This window comes from Gopherus evgoodei, chromosome 4, assembly GCF_007399415.2.
Source record: "Gopherus evgoodei ecotype Sinaloan lineage chromosome 4, rGopEvg1_v1.p, whole genome shotgun sequence".
Lineage (NCBI taxonomy): Eukaryota > Metazoa > Chordata > Testudines > Testudinidae > Gopherus > Gopherus evgoodei.
In genome coordinates this window covers 74589456-74607166 of record NC_044325.1, presented here as the reverse complement: position 1 = coordinate 74607166, position 17711 = coordinate 74589456, and the positions used below count along the sequence as shown (strand labels likewise).

General features: G+C 43.0%; 1 protein-coding gene across 1 annotated transcript in view; it reads left to right on the top strand.

Moving 5' to 3' along the window:
• The first annotated feature begins 2712 nt into the window (after positions 1-2712).
• The window catches only part of FUT8 (fucosyltransferase 8), a 248110-nt gene continuing 233111 nt past the window's right edge, over positions 2713-17711 (top strand). Inside the window, exon 1 of the mRNA XM_030559807.1 lies at positions 2713-3009. The gene's annotated coding sequence lies outside the window, so the exon portion shown is untranslated. The remainder of the gene's footprint in view (positions 3010-17711) is intronic.

Sequence of the window (17711 nt, the reverse complement as noted above, 5' to 3'; positions counted from 1 at the left end):
AGCACCCACTGACCCATGAGGACATCCATTGGAGAACTATGTAAATTTACCAGCATATAGTGGGAGTGTGACCCTTCTTCCCACACTGCCTATTGTTGGGGCTATGGGTTTTTGTGGTGATGGAAAAGTTACGGATACCATGATTTCTCTATCTGTGACTTTTCTCTGTCCATGATTTTAATAAAGCACTTAGGTGAAGGGCAAAGCCTGGGAGGGGTGCTGAAGACCAAGTCCACCCCACAACAGAAGCTCCAGTCCTGTGGGGCTGGGCCTGGCTCCTTGCTCCCGGAGTTGTGACTTAGTGCATAGGGTCATGGAACCTCTCAGGTTTGGCCTGGTTGTCCCTCCTCCAGGACAGGGTGGCAGTCAGGCCAAATCTGAATGAGTGGTGTTGCGATATGGCAAAGAGCTGCTGCTGCCCAATGTGAATGCAAGACACGTTTGCTGTCAACCTCTGAGCCCAGCCTTGTGGTACATAGAAGCTACTGCTTCCCAGGGTGAGCACAGGGTGGTCTTGCTCTCAACCTCTGGGCTCAGCTCTAGGGAAGTTAGGAGTTCCTGCTGCCCAAAGTCAGTGCACTGTGGTTTCACTCTCCAGCCCTCTCCCAGGGCCTCCTACCCCTGGGGGCAGGACCAGGCCCCCCACGTAACCCCATGACTTTACACAGTTTTGACCTAAATCTGTGACTTTGATTAAATTTACTCTGACTGCTTCATGATTTTTGTTTAAAAAATCTGCAGCCCAACCTACTGTAGTAAGAATGTACTGCTCCAAGGAGCAGTAATGAGAACTTGAGAATATATTTCTAGAGGGCACTGCACCTCCATTAATGCACATAACACTAGGGTGGATGTAGGAAAAAATGAAGTCTTTAAACTGGTGCAACATATTATCAAGCAGTGGTGTAACAATGAGTGTAAAATAATGAGTTGCTATACTGCTGATTGACTTCTCTAGTGCAGATAAAGCCTTTGTTCTTTTTTATTGGGATGAGGGAGAAGAAAGGAGCGCATAGAACGGATAGCTTTCCCAGTGAATCCAACTGATAAGACCTCTGGGCAAGTTGACAGTTGAATACATAGTAGAAATTCTACTTCTTCTACAATTTGTGCACTGTGGGATAGCAGTGGAAGACTATTTGAACCAACTGTGTTACCATAGTAGTGTGATATGTCCATGCAATTATTGAATTGATCAAGCAAAGTGTAGTTTACCTTTATTTGTAAACTGAATAATTTGCACCTGTCAGAAAATTGATGATAAGAACCTGCCACAGTTTATCAGACCAATGGTCAATCTAGCCTGTTATCCAACAGTAGCTGGTACCAGAGCTTCAGGGAAACTGTACAGAACAGGGTAGATGGAGCCATCCACCAGTCTTCCCCTTCTTGCTTCTGGCAATCAGAGGTTTAGGGTTGTCCCAAACATGGGGATGTCTTGGCTAATAGCCAGATTAATTTATCAGGTTCTTTTTGAATGAAGTTATATTTTTGACCATGACATCATCTCCTGGCAATGAGTTCCATAGGTTAATTGTGCAAAGAAGCATTTCCTTGTGTTTGTATTCAGCCTACTGCCTCTTAATGTCATCAGGAACCCCATAGGTTTTGTATTTTGTGAAAAGATAAATAACACTTCTCTATTAGCTTTTTCCATACCATTCATAACTGGATAGACCTCTCTCATACCCCTGCCAGCTGACTATCAAATTTGTGAATGAACAGCATGCCCCATAAACAGAAGAGCAAATTAGTTGTTTTTGTTTCAGTATTTTTTGTCATTCTGACTCCTCTCATGCTCCATTTCTATTGTACAAACTAACCTAGGATCCCAACTTTAAAATAAAAAGGTAATTGGAAGTGGCTATTGGACCACGAACTGTTGCTGAAGGTGCAACTAAGGTTATTTTAGGGAAGGAAGAGAATGTACACATCCACCTCCTGCTGGCAAGCTAAACGTATCTGAATAAAATTTGCAGATTTCACAGGAGATACAATCTAAACAACAGGTGATGGGCTGCCCTTCCCTGCACTGCTCCTGCTGCCTGGGATGGCAGTAGGGTTGCCAACCTTCCAGGGATTGTCCTGGAATCTCAAGGAATTAGATGAATCTTTAATTAAAGATTGTCAAGTGATGAAAGCTTCAGAAATAGGGCCAACAAAAACTGGCAACCTCGATGGCAGGATGCACACACCCTCAAGCTCCTGAAGAGTCCTCCCTTCCCTTCACCCCATTCCTCTTGCTCTACTGGGCTCCAGTCCAAAAGTGCAGCACCTGGCAGCTCTGGGGCTGTGGGAAACGATTTGTGGCTTGGCCCTGCTTTGAGCAGGGGGTTGCACTAGATGACCTCCTGCGGTCCCTTCTAACCCTGATATTCTATGACTCAGCCGCATCCGAGCCTGCACCCGCTGCACTCACATACAGTGGCAGGCGCCCCGCCCAGCAGGGGCCACTATCACACCCTCGCTCCACTCCGCAGCTGCCCCTCTCCGCTCTGTACGCGGGGCGAAAGCCCTGGCGGGCGGGTGCTCAGTCAAGCCGTGTCCCGGGTCCAGCCTGTCTCCCCCGCGCAGCCGCGGCGGCACCGTGAGAGCCAGCGCCGATCACCACCAAGCACGGCTCGCTGAGTCTGGGCCAGTCGCAAGAGCGTCATGGATAGCGCATGCGCACTGCCAGCAGCTAGCGCCGTTTGCCCAGCTGAGCTGAATCTCTCCCCTGCACGAGAAGCGCCGTTCGCCAATTGAGCGCGCTCACAGGCTGCCAGGCTGTGGTGCGCGCACCCGCTCAGCACTTTTACTCCTGGAGCGCGCTCCCGCTCCCTGACGCGCGCTCCGCGCTGTGTCTCTCGCGCCCCCTCGCTCAGTCAGTCGGAGCCTCCGTTAAGCCACTGCAGGCTCCTGTTTCCGTATTTTTACTCCCCTCCCTCCCGCACATCCGCATCCGCGCGCCGGCGCCTCCTCAGAGCCGGCACGGAGGGGAGCCCGCGGGCGGCCGGTGCTGCCACTCGGGTAAGGGGTTGCGGGGTCCGCGCGAGGAGCCGATTCGGGGCTGCTCCAGCTGCCGCTCCCCAGCCCTCCCCGGGCCTGGGCTGCGGAGGCTCGAACGCTGCTCGGCGGCTGCGGGCGGTGGGGGAAGGGGAGAGCGACCCCCGCCGGTTGCCAGGCTCCCCGCGCGGTGGCACGGGCCGGGGCCTGAGCCGCTCGGGAGCGGGGGGCGGCGGGGCGGTTGGCCCGAGCCCGGGGAGCCGCGTGCGAGTCCCGAGCTCCAGCAGCGGGTCGCAGGGGGAGAGCGGAGCGGGGTCCGCGGGCGGAGGCGGCGCTCCGGGCTCGGGCTGCCGCGGGAGTCGGGGAGGGGAGCGCCGCTGTCGTTCTGCGCGCCGCAGCCCGAGTGAAGAGGTGGCGGCAAACTTCACTCGCCCGGCAGATGCCCCGGCCCTACTGCCCGTCTCTGCAGGGTGAAATGACGAGCAGAAAATGCTGGTCGTGGATCTCCCATGAGTCCCCTTAACGTGAAGGGCCCCGGGGAGCCTAGAGGAGTGACTGCCCCACGAATCCGCTCCGAAGTCAGTTACTGCCGGGCGCTTGCCCACACGAGGATCTTTAACCATGTTCCACAGCGTATTAATTTACAGGAGTTTGAATTGTAGTCTAGACAAGGTACTGGTGCTTGTTCCTAGGCACGTCTAATTCTAGGGATGCCGTGGCAGTTGATTGTTTATGGCAGCACCCGCTGTGTGCTAGTTGCTTTCCAAACATTCAGGAAGGATGGACCTTGTTTAAAAAACACACACAATGATGTAAAGACAGACCAGTAAACAGGGGTTAGTGGAAAGGGGACTAGGGTAGTCATATTACTTACAATTTATTATCCAGTCATCTTGTTGCCTTGTGCTCTCATGAAACTGTTTGTTTATGGCACCTCCTTGTCTCATTATTTAGATACCATACAGCACTTGAGTGCAGAGGTCCAGACATGCTATATGTTGTAGGATTGGGCTGTAGACTGTGAACTCTTTGAGACAGAGACAGTTTTTGGGTTTGTCTACACTATGCAGATTATACTGACATAGCTATGTCAGCATAGCCTTATAGCGTTGACACAATTTATGCTGACAAAGGATTTTTTCTGTCTTTGTAGGAACACCACCACCCTAAAGAACATGAGTTATGTTAAGCACTCTTCTGTTAATATAGCTGTGTCTACATTCGGAGTTATATTGACATAACTATGTCGGGTATGTCTTTTTTTTTTTTACACCCTGACTGACTATGCCCATATAACTCGTGTAGACCAAGCCTATGCGTGTACAGTGCAGAGTAGAGTGGGGCCATGGCTGGCCCACGTTACCCTGTTGGTGCTACTCCAAATACAGATATTATATAATAATAAATTTATGGCTGGGAACATACTTTTGTTCTGCTTAAATTAGAATTTACAATTATGTTTAGTTATGTTATAGTAGCATTTTTAATAATTTTCTGTCAATTTCTAGGCATTGTCTAACGGTCAAGGGGATACTTCAGAATGGCCATTTAGAAGTGAGGTGGTTTTTGGGTTTCACAATATTATCAGGTCCATTTTTTGAAAATCATCTTTATCTTAAGTAATGAAAAACTCGAAAGTTGTAAACTGTATGGGCAACTATAAAGGCAGTTGATATTTGCTGGTTCCCTGTGTGGTCACTAAAAACAGATTTTACAGGGATCTTTTTACATGTATTAAAGTTCACAATCAACAGTATTTATATTGGTGACTACAATTTGAATGACGGACTTGTATTTTTAATAATCTGTATTTGCTTGGATGTTGCAGCTGTACAAGTTTGTACATTGCCAAAGTTGTATGAGCACTTGCCTAAAATAATTTCAAGATAAAATCATTGTGCAGTGAAGCAGTGTTTTGCTAAGTTCCCTCCCCATACACACAACAAACCAACCAATTTTTCCATGTGTAAAGTGTAATTAATTATTCATATTTCTGAGCAAGCTATTCAATAATGAGGATAAAGTAAGAAGCAACACGAATGCTGAATTGCACAAGTTCAGTATCTCAGACAGACAAATGGAGATGTGTATCTGACAGCTGAAAAATGTAAGGGGTCTTAAAGTTGTAACTGCTTTTTCTCTTGTTGCTTGTTTTGTTTAGAATCTTGTCTGAGTAAATTAGTTAAGCAACTGAAAGGAAACTTTATGACTACAACAACAGATGTAAAACATCTTTATACTTGCTCAAGAACAAATGGATTAATTAATAAAATTAGCAAGGATACTAAGATCCACAGAAATAATGAAGAGTCCTTGTGGCACCTTAGAGACAAATTTATTTGGGCATAAGCTTTCTTGGGCCTCAGATACATCTGATGAAATGGGTTCTAGCGCATGAAAGCTTATGCTCAAATAAATTTGTTAGTCTCTAAGTTGCCACAAGGACTCTTCATTGTTTTTGCTGATACAGACTAACACGGCTACCACTCTGAAACCTAAGATCCATAGGGTTTTACTAGTTTCTTTAATTAATTTTAATTGTTTATGATCACTGTATTAAGTTTTCAAACAAAGAGATTAGTTTGTTTATATAGTGGAATTGTGTTGATGAGAAATATTTTAGACAGTTCCTGAAATACCCAACTGATTAAGGAGAGTTTTTAATCTGTTCTGACCTATTGTAGCTGTATAAATGAGTGCCCTGCTTACCCATTGTATTTTAGATTGAATGAATTTCAAAGTCTTGTTTGTGGATTTTGGATATTCATTTTGTAATCATTCTTTTCAGCATAATTTCAGGGATTCAGTGATACCTTCTGAAAGAAATAGCTGAATTTGAGTACTTAAACTTTTTGTACAGTCAGAGTTTAAAATAAGAAGTAATTACAATATTGTTAGGCTGGTCTGGAGGGGGAGCTAGTGCCAAAGCAAAATATAAATTAATTTATGCTAGAATCATTCAAAAGCCTGCAGATCTGTTTCCAGTTTGACCCTGGGATATACCTATACCATAAAGAAAAGAAATGTAGTTGATTTATGGTAGACCATTCAAAAAACTGCAGATCTCTTTCCAGTTTGATCACAGGATGGACAGTACAATACAATCTAATACAATAAAGAAATATAGCTAATGCATACTATAGCTGAATGTTTATAATGTATCTGTACTAATGTTTACTGTACATCATGTAAAAAAAGCTATACATATGTATTATATACACACATATATTATATGTGCTTGTGCGCGAGTATAGGGAGACAAGCCCAAACTCCTCTACTAACATAAGTTTACAAAGTCAAGCATTCACAGGTTAGGAAATGCCAGAATTAAGATTGACTGTACAGCCTTAATTCAGACCCATTGTGTATATGCATTATGATACAATCTTTAATTACATGATCACATACTATTTTTCCACAGGATCCCCTGCCTCATTCAGTGCACGGGATAAATCTGCTCTGGGGATAAATCAAGGTTGAGTAGGAAAGTAAACTCTTGTCTTGTAGAATCCCATCTTCATTTGTTGCACAATTTGGAACATATGTAACAAATGAGGCAAAGGTTTGTAAGAAGAGAAAAAATGGTGTTTCATAGTTAAAGCAGATAAATGTTGCCCTGGAGAATTGGATTCTATCCCTTTCTTTGCTACAGAGTTTCTGTGTAATGCTAAGCAACTCACTTAAACCAGACTTTTTACAGTATAAATGGTTACTAATTATGTGTTTCTCATTTTCTGGGTGCCTGACTTGAGATCCTGGGGTCTGATTTGCAGAAGTGTTGACAGCTGCAGTTGAAGTTAATGGAAACTGTGCTTCGAACATATATAGTGCTAAATAATCCTAAAAAATCAGATTGGGCACCCAAATTTAGTGGATACTTTTGACCTTGATCTCTTTGTGCCTCAATTCCTCATCTGTAAAAAGGGGATAATAATAGCCCCTCACTTCAAAGGGCTGTTGTGAAAATAAATTCATTAATGTTCATGAAGCACTCAGATACTGTAATGATGAGCATCATAGAAAAGCCCATGAGGAATCGGATAAATTTGTTTTTAGAGCAGGGTTTGAATAGTATGCGATAAAGACGGTATGGCGCAACACCTAGAACAGTGTGGAAAAAACAAAATATCAAATAGTGAAGCAAGCACCATTCGTCCTTTGCACTGAATGAGATGGGGGTTCTGTGGATAAAACAGTATATGATCATATATTTAAAAACTGTTTCACAATGCATATGCACAAGGGGGCTGAATTAAAGTTTCACAGGCAACATTAATTTTCTGGCATTTTCTAAGTTGAGCTTGTAACCTTAAAAATGTTTGTATTATCTAATTTCCTAGGTTAAAAAAAAAACAAACCACAAGAATGTTCATCATATAGACACCAACATGAGTCATCAACAGGTTTAAACCTTTAGATCAACCATGCAGACCTCTGCCACTTGTGCTGATGGAATAAATGCTAGCAGTATTAGGCTGTCATCTGTGTGGACTAGTGCTAGAGAGGGATGAGACATGCTTTTTGCCAGTAGATTTCACAGTTGTTTGCTGACAGCAGAGGACTGGTGAGATGCAAGAATCTTGGGTTCCATTCCAAGTTATGGAGAGGAGTGTATTCTGGTGGCCATAGAGTCTTCTGTTTTTCCTTCTCCCTGCTCCAAACTGTGACCCCCTTCTGATCTATCCCTTACATTCTGTCCTTCCTGTCTCTTCCCCATTTTGGCTTGTCATCTCAATCTTATTCTCCTCACCTTTTCATCCCAGCCTGTCTCCTTGACCAGAGAGTTCTAGTCTCACCTCTTCAGACACCCAGTTCCAGTGTCCACCTCCAATCCCAATCCCCTTGCCAAGCCAGTTCCAATTCCCTCCCTCTTGGGCTTCCAGTTAGTCTGTTTCTGTCCTGCATCCTGGTTGCCCATCCCCTTTGGATCCCAGTGTCAATCTTCCTCCCAGGCTCTTTGGCCAATCTAATTGTCCTGCACCCTCCCCGCAGCTCCTTGTCCCAATCTCTTCTCCCAGCCAGCCGCGGTTCTCCCCCCGATACCACAACTCATCATCATGTCACTGGTTCTCCCCTCATGTCACTGGTTCTTAGCCCCATTCTCTTTGCCCAGCTAGTCCTAGTCCCCTTCCCCCATCCCACTTACTGGCTCCCAGTCTTCTCCTAATACCCTTTCCTTTTCTGGCTCTTAGACCTTGCCCCCCAGTCCCAGTTTCCTACTTCTGTCTCCCCCCCCCCCCCCAATCTCAGCAGATATAGCTCATCCCTCTGTGTTCATATTGGACAGCTTCTTCTTCCATGTTTCATTGAGAGCAGTACATAGGAGAGATCAGCTCCCTGCTTTCATTTCTGGTGCCTGCACCAGGACCCTGCACAGCCTGCAGCCTCCCAGAGCTGTAATTGCAGGGGAAGTCCTACTCAGTCCCCTGCAGCCCAGGGCTGGAGCAAGCTCAGTGCAGATGGATTCAAGGAATTTATCTGCTAAAATTATATAGTCTCTACTGTGCAAACTGATTTATTTTTTTTAAAAAAGCCAAATTTGGGCAGATTTTCACAGGAATGGCAAAAATCACATCCCTGACACAAAGGCCACTCCTCCGCTGACAAATTTCAGGTCCCTGATCAAATGCATTGGGGTGCTAGAGCTGCTCAAAGAAAAGGTTGCCATTTGTTTTCAGCCTGGGCAAAACAATGTATTTTTCCCTAGCTGTATTCTTGAAAACATCTGAACTGTGTTTCCTGATTTTTTCCAAAACAGTTCAGCCTTGGGTGTACACTTGGAATGGCAAAGTTATATTCCCTAAAAACTGTTTTATAATAAGGAATGTCTGCTAACCTTAATAATAGGTGGTACTGCCAGCCTCTTCTATAATTAAGGATAAGATTATGTCACTAAGGTCACAGAAGTCACAGATTCTGTGACTTTCAGATACCTCTGTGATGTTTTCAGCTTCAGCCCCAGGGTGGCAGGGCTGGAGCTCTCAGCAGGTGTGGGGACCCTAGAACTCTCAGCTAGTGTGTCCGGGAGGAACTCCTGAAGCTCTCAGCTGCCATGGATGGTGGGTGGGCCTCTCTCCCCGGAGCTGTTGGCTGCTGCAACGGTGGGTGCTGGATCCCCTGCCCCTTCTCACACTGGGGCTCGGGCTCTTCTCCTGTGCTTGATCTTGTAACATTTTAATTTCCAGTGGGAACCTTTTTCTGATGATGTAATACTGTTGAGAATTGGTGGTCAATTCTGAGTTGAAAACTCACAATTTAAAACATTTGTGTTAAAATTGTCCCATTGTTTGAAATCTTTTTAACTCACACTAGCAATCTTAAAAGGAACATAAAATACAGGGTTGTGGGGGAAGAAGAAGAGGATATTCCCATGTTGTTAGTCTGATCACAACATTTTTGTTAAATATCTCGCCTCAAGTCTTTAAATCATAAGCATGCCTGATTAAATGATTACCTATTATTAAATGATTATCAGGTGGTGCTTTAATTGTGATGCAAGCTGCCATCAGCAGAGATATTCAACTGATACTTCACTGAAGATCTCAACACCTCGGGTGGTTGGTAAGTGGGGATCCCAAGATCTCTTTGTAAGTGGTGTTTTCTGTAACAAAGCATAGTGAATTACCAGGGGATCCACAAGAATCCATTTTACCTAGTTCCTTCTAATATCAGCCAACATGAAAATGTGATCTACATAGTTACTTTTTTGCATATTGTGATATGGCAGGGCCAGGGAGCAGTGGGACAGTGGTAGAAGGGAGATATATAAACCCTAGGCTAATTAAGGTGTGGTTCCCTGTAGACTAAGGAGGGTTGCTACAGGTTAATTGGAGCACCTGTAGTGAATTAAGGCCCTGTCAGGAACCTAATACACCCTCCCCCCCTTTCAGGCAGTCAGGGGTGTAAGGAAGGAGAGAGGACTGGAGTTTTGAGGTGTGTTGCTGAGACTTGTAAAAACAGAGAACTGAAGGAAGGAGACTTCTCCCCTAGCATCAAGGACCAAGGGTAACCCTACCAAAGGGGGAAGTGGGTAGGAAACGCACAGGGTTGAGAGGGGCTGGGGCTCAGCGTGAGGAGCAAACCCAGACCCCTCCCCTTCTTCCCTTCTCTACCACCTTCGTGCCCCAAGAGCAGGGGCAAGGGGTGGTGTTTTAGCCCCCTGCCAACAAAATGTTGTCAAAATATATAGCTTTCAAAATAAAATGGAATACTTCACAGCTGAATACAGAGCTATGCACGATAATTCTCAAGTCTAGAATTTGAGGTCTTCATTGACACTAATTACCCTGTGATGCACATTCAGAAAAAAAGTTGGTATCCTTCCTCAAAATCGGAGTTGCAGTTCTACAGCATTCTTTCTTTGTCTGCTTGGTAACCTTGTAGTGCTAAGGTGAAAGTAGTTAGTTTCTTTTAGGGCTGTCCACTAATTGCATTAATTAAATCGCAATTGCAGTTTTAACTGCACTGTTAAACAACAGAATACCAACTGAAATTTATTAAATAATTTTGGATGTTTTTCTACATTTTCAAATATATTGATTTTAAATTACAACACAATACAAAGTGTACAGTGTTCACTTTACATATTTGATTACAAATATTTGCACTGTAAAGATCACAAGGAATAGTATTTTAAAATTCACCTTGTGCAAGTACTGTAGTGTAATCTCTTTATTGTGAAAGTGCAGCTTACAAATGTAGGTTTGTTTCTTTTTTGTTACATAACTGCACTCAAAAACAAAACAATAAAAAAACTTCAGCACCTACATGTCCACTTGGTCCTACTTCTTGTTCAGTCAATCGCTAAGACAAACACGTTTGTTCACATTTTCGGGAAGTAATGCTGCCCGCTTCTTCTTTAAAATATCACTTGAAAGTGAGAACAGGCGTTCACATGGCACTTGTGTAGCCGGCGTTACAAGGTATTTGCATGTCAGATATGCTAAACATTTGTATGTCCCTTTATGCTTCAGCCATCATTCCAGGGGACATGCTTACATGTTGATGATGCTCATTTAAAAAAAAAAAAGTGTTAAATTTATGACTGAACTCCTTGCGGGAAAATTGTACGTCTCCTGTTCAGTTTTACCTGCATTCTGCCATATATTTCATGTTATAGCAGTCTCGGATGATGACCCAGCACATCTTATTTATTTTAAGAACAATTTCACTGCAGATTTAACAAAATGAAAAGAAAGTACCAATGTGAGATTCTTAAAGATATCTACAGCACTTGACCTCAGGTTTAAGAATCTGAAGTGCCTTCCAAAAATCTGAGAGGTATGAGGTGTGGAACATGCTTTCAGAAGTCTTAAAAGAGCAACATTCCAATGCAGAAACTACAGAACCGGAATCGCCAAAAAAGAAAATCACCCTTCTGCTGGTGGCATCTGATTCAGATGATGAAAATGAACATGCATCAGTCCGCACTGCTTTGGATTGTTATCTGTCAGAACCCATTGTCAGCATGGATGCGTCCTCTAGAATGGTGGCTCAGTACAGTACTTGTACTTCTATTAGGTGAATTGAAAAATACTATTTCCCTTGTTTTTTACAGTGCAAATATTTGTAATAAAAAATAAAGTGACCACTGTACACTCTGTATTTTGTGTTGTAATTGAAATTAATATATTTGAAAATGTAGAAAACATCCACAAATATTTAAATAAATGGTATTCTACCATTGTTTAACAGTGATTAATCATGATTAATTTTTTAAATTGCTTGACAGCCCTAGTTTCTTTTAAAGGTAGTATAGTTGGAGAGAGGTTTAATAGTGAAGAATGTTACCCTGACAATTTTTACTTTGTAGAATTAACAATTTTGTAAAAGTGTTTGGAATATTATTGTGCATATCTTGTGGCAGATGATTCTGGTTAGTTGCATGATTTTTTCTGCCCAGGATATTTCTGCTAATCTTTTTTAATATTTTGTATATTATAAAAGTACTGTAACAATACAGGTTAGTGCTGTTGCAGCTAATTCCTGATATCTTTCGTTAGCCTTTTGAATGACTTGGATTAAACTTTTTTCTATAATTTAGTTTGTTATATAAATTCTATCAGTGTTTTTATGATGAAAATAGTGGCTATCCTTAAACTCTTTCAGATCTGAAGACTTAAACCTGTTGTTTTGTATATATACATATTTGTATTCAGACATAGAAGCAGGTTTTATGAACAAATCAATAGCATGAGCTGCATGTAGGAGGTGAGCATGCAAAGATTACTTTTTTAACCTCCATAGTTAACAACTGTTCTCCAGAAAATAGAGTGGTTGGGAGCATAAGTCTTAATACTTTGTAATAGAATAAACATGCATCTGCTATGGGGAAAAAAATGGTCCAACTCTATATACAAAAGCCTAAAAATTCATTGTACTACTGCTGAGCTGTGACCCTTCAGAAAAGCAGATAGTACACAAGTGCTTTTGCCTCCACATAAACGCCTGTCAAAAAAAACCCCAATTAATTAAATTGGCACATTAACTTATGATAACTTTCTTCATGCTTGGTGAGTATAAAAATGCTTTTGCTGAATAAGAAAAAAGTGATTTGTTGCAAAACTGTGTTGAAGTATTAAAATTGACAAGAGCCTTGGAGGTGTCTCTTCAACTTTCCTATCTTTTGTTTTGACATCACCATAAGTAAGGAACATACTTGAAAAATCATTGAGACAAGCAGTTCAGTGAGCCAGAGCTTCTGATAACCTCAGCTGTGCTTGGAGAGGGCACAAGAGACTCAGGATCATAACTAAACATTTATGGCTAGACCTTGATTTGTGATATTAAGTACTTAAAAATAAAGTTACAATAAGATTTTTTTTCTTAATTTTTGCATAATGTATAATAATGCAAACAGCACAGGAATTCCTGTAGCTAGGGGCCTACCAGATTCACGGCCATGAAAAATGTGTCAAGGACCATGATATCTGGTCTTTGGTCTTCTGTATGCTTTTACCCTGTACTATACAGATTTCATGGGGGAGACCAGCGTTTCTCAAATTGGGGGTTCTGGCTCAGAAGGGAGTTGCGGAGGGGGGCGTACCAAGGTTATTTTAGGGGGGGTCATGGTATTGCCACCTTTACTTCTGCTTTACCTTCAGAGTTCTGTGGCCAGAGAGCGGTGGCTGTTGGTCTGGCTGCCCAGCTCTGAAGGCAGCACCCTGCCAGCACCAGCACAGACATGAGTGGCAGTACCACAAACCCCCCCCATAACCTTATGACCCCCCCACAACTCCTTTTTGGGTCAGGACCCCTACAATAACAAAACCTGAAATTTCAGATTTAAATAACTGAAATAATTAAATTTGTGATTTTTTTTTTTTTAATGCTATAACTGAAATTGACCAAAATGGACCATGAATTTGGTAGGGCCCTATACATGGTAAATCAGACTAGTATTCTAGTCAGGTAAACTGTCTAATAGTAGCCAATACCAGCTGCTGCAGAGTAATGTGGCAGGAATTATACTGTGGACAGGTTATTACATAACTGCCCATCGTGAAAACAACTTCCAATTCTCCCCAGTAATTAGGGCAATTGGGACTTATGGTATTTCAGATGAAGGTTCTTAATAGTCTTCTTTAATCCTAACTAACCTAAATTATTGCTATCTGAAAGTTTTGTCACTTCACTGTTCACCCACTTGATATGTTCAAAGAATTCTTTTAAAGTAGAGAAACATAATTTTCCTTTGCCAAAGTACTGTTTGCTTGTCCTTTCCACATTATGACTAATGTGTTTTTAAATCTGTTTTTAATGATGATTATTTCAGACAATTTACCTTGTCTCGACAAGGAAAGTTCTACTGGTCCATGATTTCTAGGCTTATCCCTAGCACTTAAAAATAAATAAATAAAAAAAATAGGTAAAACATTTGCCTGCCATCTTTTTCCGGCCCTCCCGTATGGTAGCAGGTTTTACTGATGGAATGCCACCAACCAATGATTGTCATCAGTTACTTTACTCTCAAATATCTTCAAATTCTGAAGGAATACTGTCTGGTTCTGGTTATTTGTTGCTCTTCAGTTTATCAGCTTGTACCACCATCCTCCTTTTATTTTAAAAAGCACTTAAATTCCTGACAGTAGCTCATCTTTATTTCAAGACGACCTCAGGAGTAACACATGGATTCTTATATCTCTGGTGGTGTTACCTCACCATCCCTGTCTTGGTGCCTGGGTTTTACTCTTTGGTTCTACAGTCTTCATTGTTTTTGCCTTTCAGCCAAAGAAAAAGACACCCCTTCCAAGTGAAAAAGCCTAAAATAAAGAAGTATCCTCTAGAATCAGTTCTTCACTCTTGCTGATGCAGGCTTGCCCTCCCTTGCTAAACAATGTCTTCATCTTCCCTGGGCTACAGATGCCTTCTTTTTTCTCCCTGGGCTCCAGTAGTTCTTTATCCTGTTGATGCAGCGGTTTGAAGGTGCGTTCCTCCAGTTTTCTCTGGAAGCAGAAGCTCAACGCTCCTAAACAAGGACTTATGACAGCAACTGAGCCTCCATCCTACCCCCGTACTATATTGTCTCAGATTTTCCTTCTTCCATCATACCGCCTTGCATCCTTTCACAATCTGTTGTCACAGGCCTTTTCAACAACCCTATTATTGGGGTCAGAGTTTCCTAAGCTCTCTTGGCAGAGAGCTGCTCTACAGATTCTATCTCCCCTGGTCTTTCAGTACCACCACCTGCTCTCTGTTGATGTCTCCGAACTCCTCCTGGCTTCTGCAGAAAATCTCCCCCAACATCTTGATCCAATCCTGGTCTCTGTCCTTCTGAGCCAAGAACAACACATTATATAATTCTGGCACAGTCACATGGCTCCTCGGTCATATGATTGGTCTAGGACTACATCTCCCATTAGTCTCTCTTGGAAAAACATCTCTCAGAATTCCTCTGCTGTAAAGGCCAAAATCCCCAATAAAAGGCTGATGGGTGGTGCCTGTTTTTAACAGAGCCAGCATACTCTGGTAGTTATCTCTTCAACATCCTCACTGATGAAGATGGATGTAAAACTTCTTTGCTGTTTCCTTCTCTTCTTTAATTGTTTCCGTTATCCCTTGGTAGGAGTGAAAACATTACCATGATTCATTTGTACTGCAATAGCAACTGAAACATCAGCTGCTTGGTAAACTGGATGGAAGCAAACAATAAGCATTGCAGTGCAACCAAATATAGTCTCATGAATCTAGGAACAAAAATGCAGGGTATACTTGTAGGATGGAGGATACTATCCTGGGAAGTAGTGATTGAGAGAGACTTGGGGGCATCATAGTAAATAATCAGCTGAACATAAGCTCTCAGTACGATGCTTTGACCAAAAGGCTAATATCCTTGGATGTATAAAAAGAGGAATATTGAGTAGGAGTAGAGGTATGATGCTGGTGCGATTACTCCTTGAATATTATCTGGGTCTGGTGTCTATAATTCAAGAAGGTTGTTAATAAATTAGAGAGGAGCCATGACAATAAGTAAAGGCTAGGAAAACGTTCATTATAGTGATAGAATCAAAGAGTTCAGTCTATTTAGTTATCAAAGAAAAAGCAAAGGGGTGACTTCATCTTTGTTTAAGAGTATCTATATGGGAACAGCAGTCTGATAACAAAAAGCTCTTCAGTCTAGTAGACAAAGGTATAACAAGATCCAGTGACTGGAGGTTGAAGCTAGACCAGGGGTTGGCAACCTTTCAGAAGTGGTGTGCTGAGTCTTCATTTATTTAGTCTGATTTAAGGTTTCGCGTGCTGGTAATACATTCCAAAGTTTTTAGAAGATCTCTTTCTATAAGTCTATATTATATAACTAAACTATTGTATGTAAACAAGGTTTTCAAAATGTTTAAGAAGCATCATTTAAAATGAAATTAAAATGCTGATCTTACGCCGCCAGCCTGTTCAGTTTTGCTGCCAGCCTGGGGTTCTGTTCACCTAGGCTGGCAGCGGGCTGAGCAGGACCTGCAGCCAGGACCCCAGACCTGGAGGGGGGTGGGTTCAGGGGTTAGGGCAGAGGGCTGGGGGAGAGGTGTGTGTGTGGGGTTCAAGGGTCAGGGCAGAGGGCTGGGTGCGTGTGGGGGAGTTCAGGGCAGAGGGATGGGGCTGTGGGGATGCAGGGCAGAAGGCTGGGTGTGTGTTGGGGTGGGGGGGATTCATGGCAGAGAGCCTGGGGGTGTAGGGGGCGCAGGGCAGAAGGGTGTGTGTGTGTCAGGGCAGAGGGCTGTGTGTGTGTGGCGGGGGGCTCAGGGCAGAGGGATGAGGGTGCAGGGTGTGCAGGGCAGAAGGCTGGGTGTGTGGGTGGTTCAAGGGTCAGGGCAGAGGGCTGGGAGTATGGGGGCTGCAGGGCAGAGGGCTGGGGTGCTTGGCTCGTACGGGTGCTCCCACCCCTTGCCCTGAGCGGCTCATGGCAGGGTGGCTGGAAGGGATGTGCCCTGTCCCTACCTCTCTCAGCGTGCTCTACAGAGCTGTGTACATGCTGCCGCTCTTCCCTCTCCCCCTCGCAAGGGCCATCAGCTGATTGGCGCAGGGAAGGAGAGAGGGCGGGGCAGGAAAGCACCATGCTGGGGAAAGAAGCAGGGAAGGGGGCAGGGGGCTGAGTGGGGCTGGGGGCCAGGATCACAGCAGGCAGCTGTGTGCTGCTCAGAATTGGCTCACATGCCGTAGGTTGCCGACCCCTGAGCTAGACAAATTCAGACCAAAAATTAAGGTTCAGGTTTTTAACAGTTGGGGTAATTATCCACTGGAACAACATACGTAGATTATCCATCACTGGCAATTTTAAAACCAAGATAGGATGTTTTTCTAATGCTCTAGTTCAAACAGAAGTTAATTTAGGCTAGTCCTGTGGCCTATATTCTGCAAGAGGTCAGACTAGATGATCACAATGATCCTTCTGGCCTTATAACTTATGAGTCTATACTCAAATACTGTAGTTAGGATCAAAACTCTTGACTTCATTAGGGCTCTGTATTGGCCCAGAAGTCTGTCTGTGTGAATCCAATTGCAGTATTGGGATCATGATCTGTAAATTTATTTTCATGGGGGTTCCAAGTTGATAGTGGTCCTTTTAAAATGACCACTCACTTTTTTTTAGAAGTCCCAGATGAATATTTACATTTAGAAGTAATAATAATGGAGTGAATTCCAAATGTAATACGTTTTTCTTTGCAGTATAAGAGCTTGCTAGAGGTTCAAAATGTTTCTTGAAATGTCTCTCAAAATTCTGATCATAACATTTTCCTAGTTCATCTGAAATGAAGGTCTCAAATTTAAGCTCTAGTTGAGCAGTTAAAATCCTTCTCTAATTTTATAACGCTACACAGCCTAAGTGGAAATCTGGGGACAGATTTAGGAATAGAGTTCCATTCTTGAAAATATTAGTGGTATAACTGTATTGATGAATGGCTTAATAAATCTACGTTGATTAAAGAAGATGGAATCATTTTAGTGATGGAGCCTTTCACTCCATGGAGGCTAAACTAGCCCTTAATCAGAAGGTGGTTGTCAAGGTCAGATTGAGGCATGCTGAAGGGTCAGTGTGGAGAAACAGGCAAAGTAACTGTCAATATGTATCCATTTGGGGGCTAAACACAGGATGGCACTCTCCAGGGCTTTGTCTGGCTCCTTTAATCAACATTACATCCATTTGAACTAGCCCATTTACATCTTTTTATAAGCTGTCTTTCATTATAATGTCCTGATAGTTGTACACTGATTAAAATCAGTGTGTAACTTTAAAA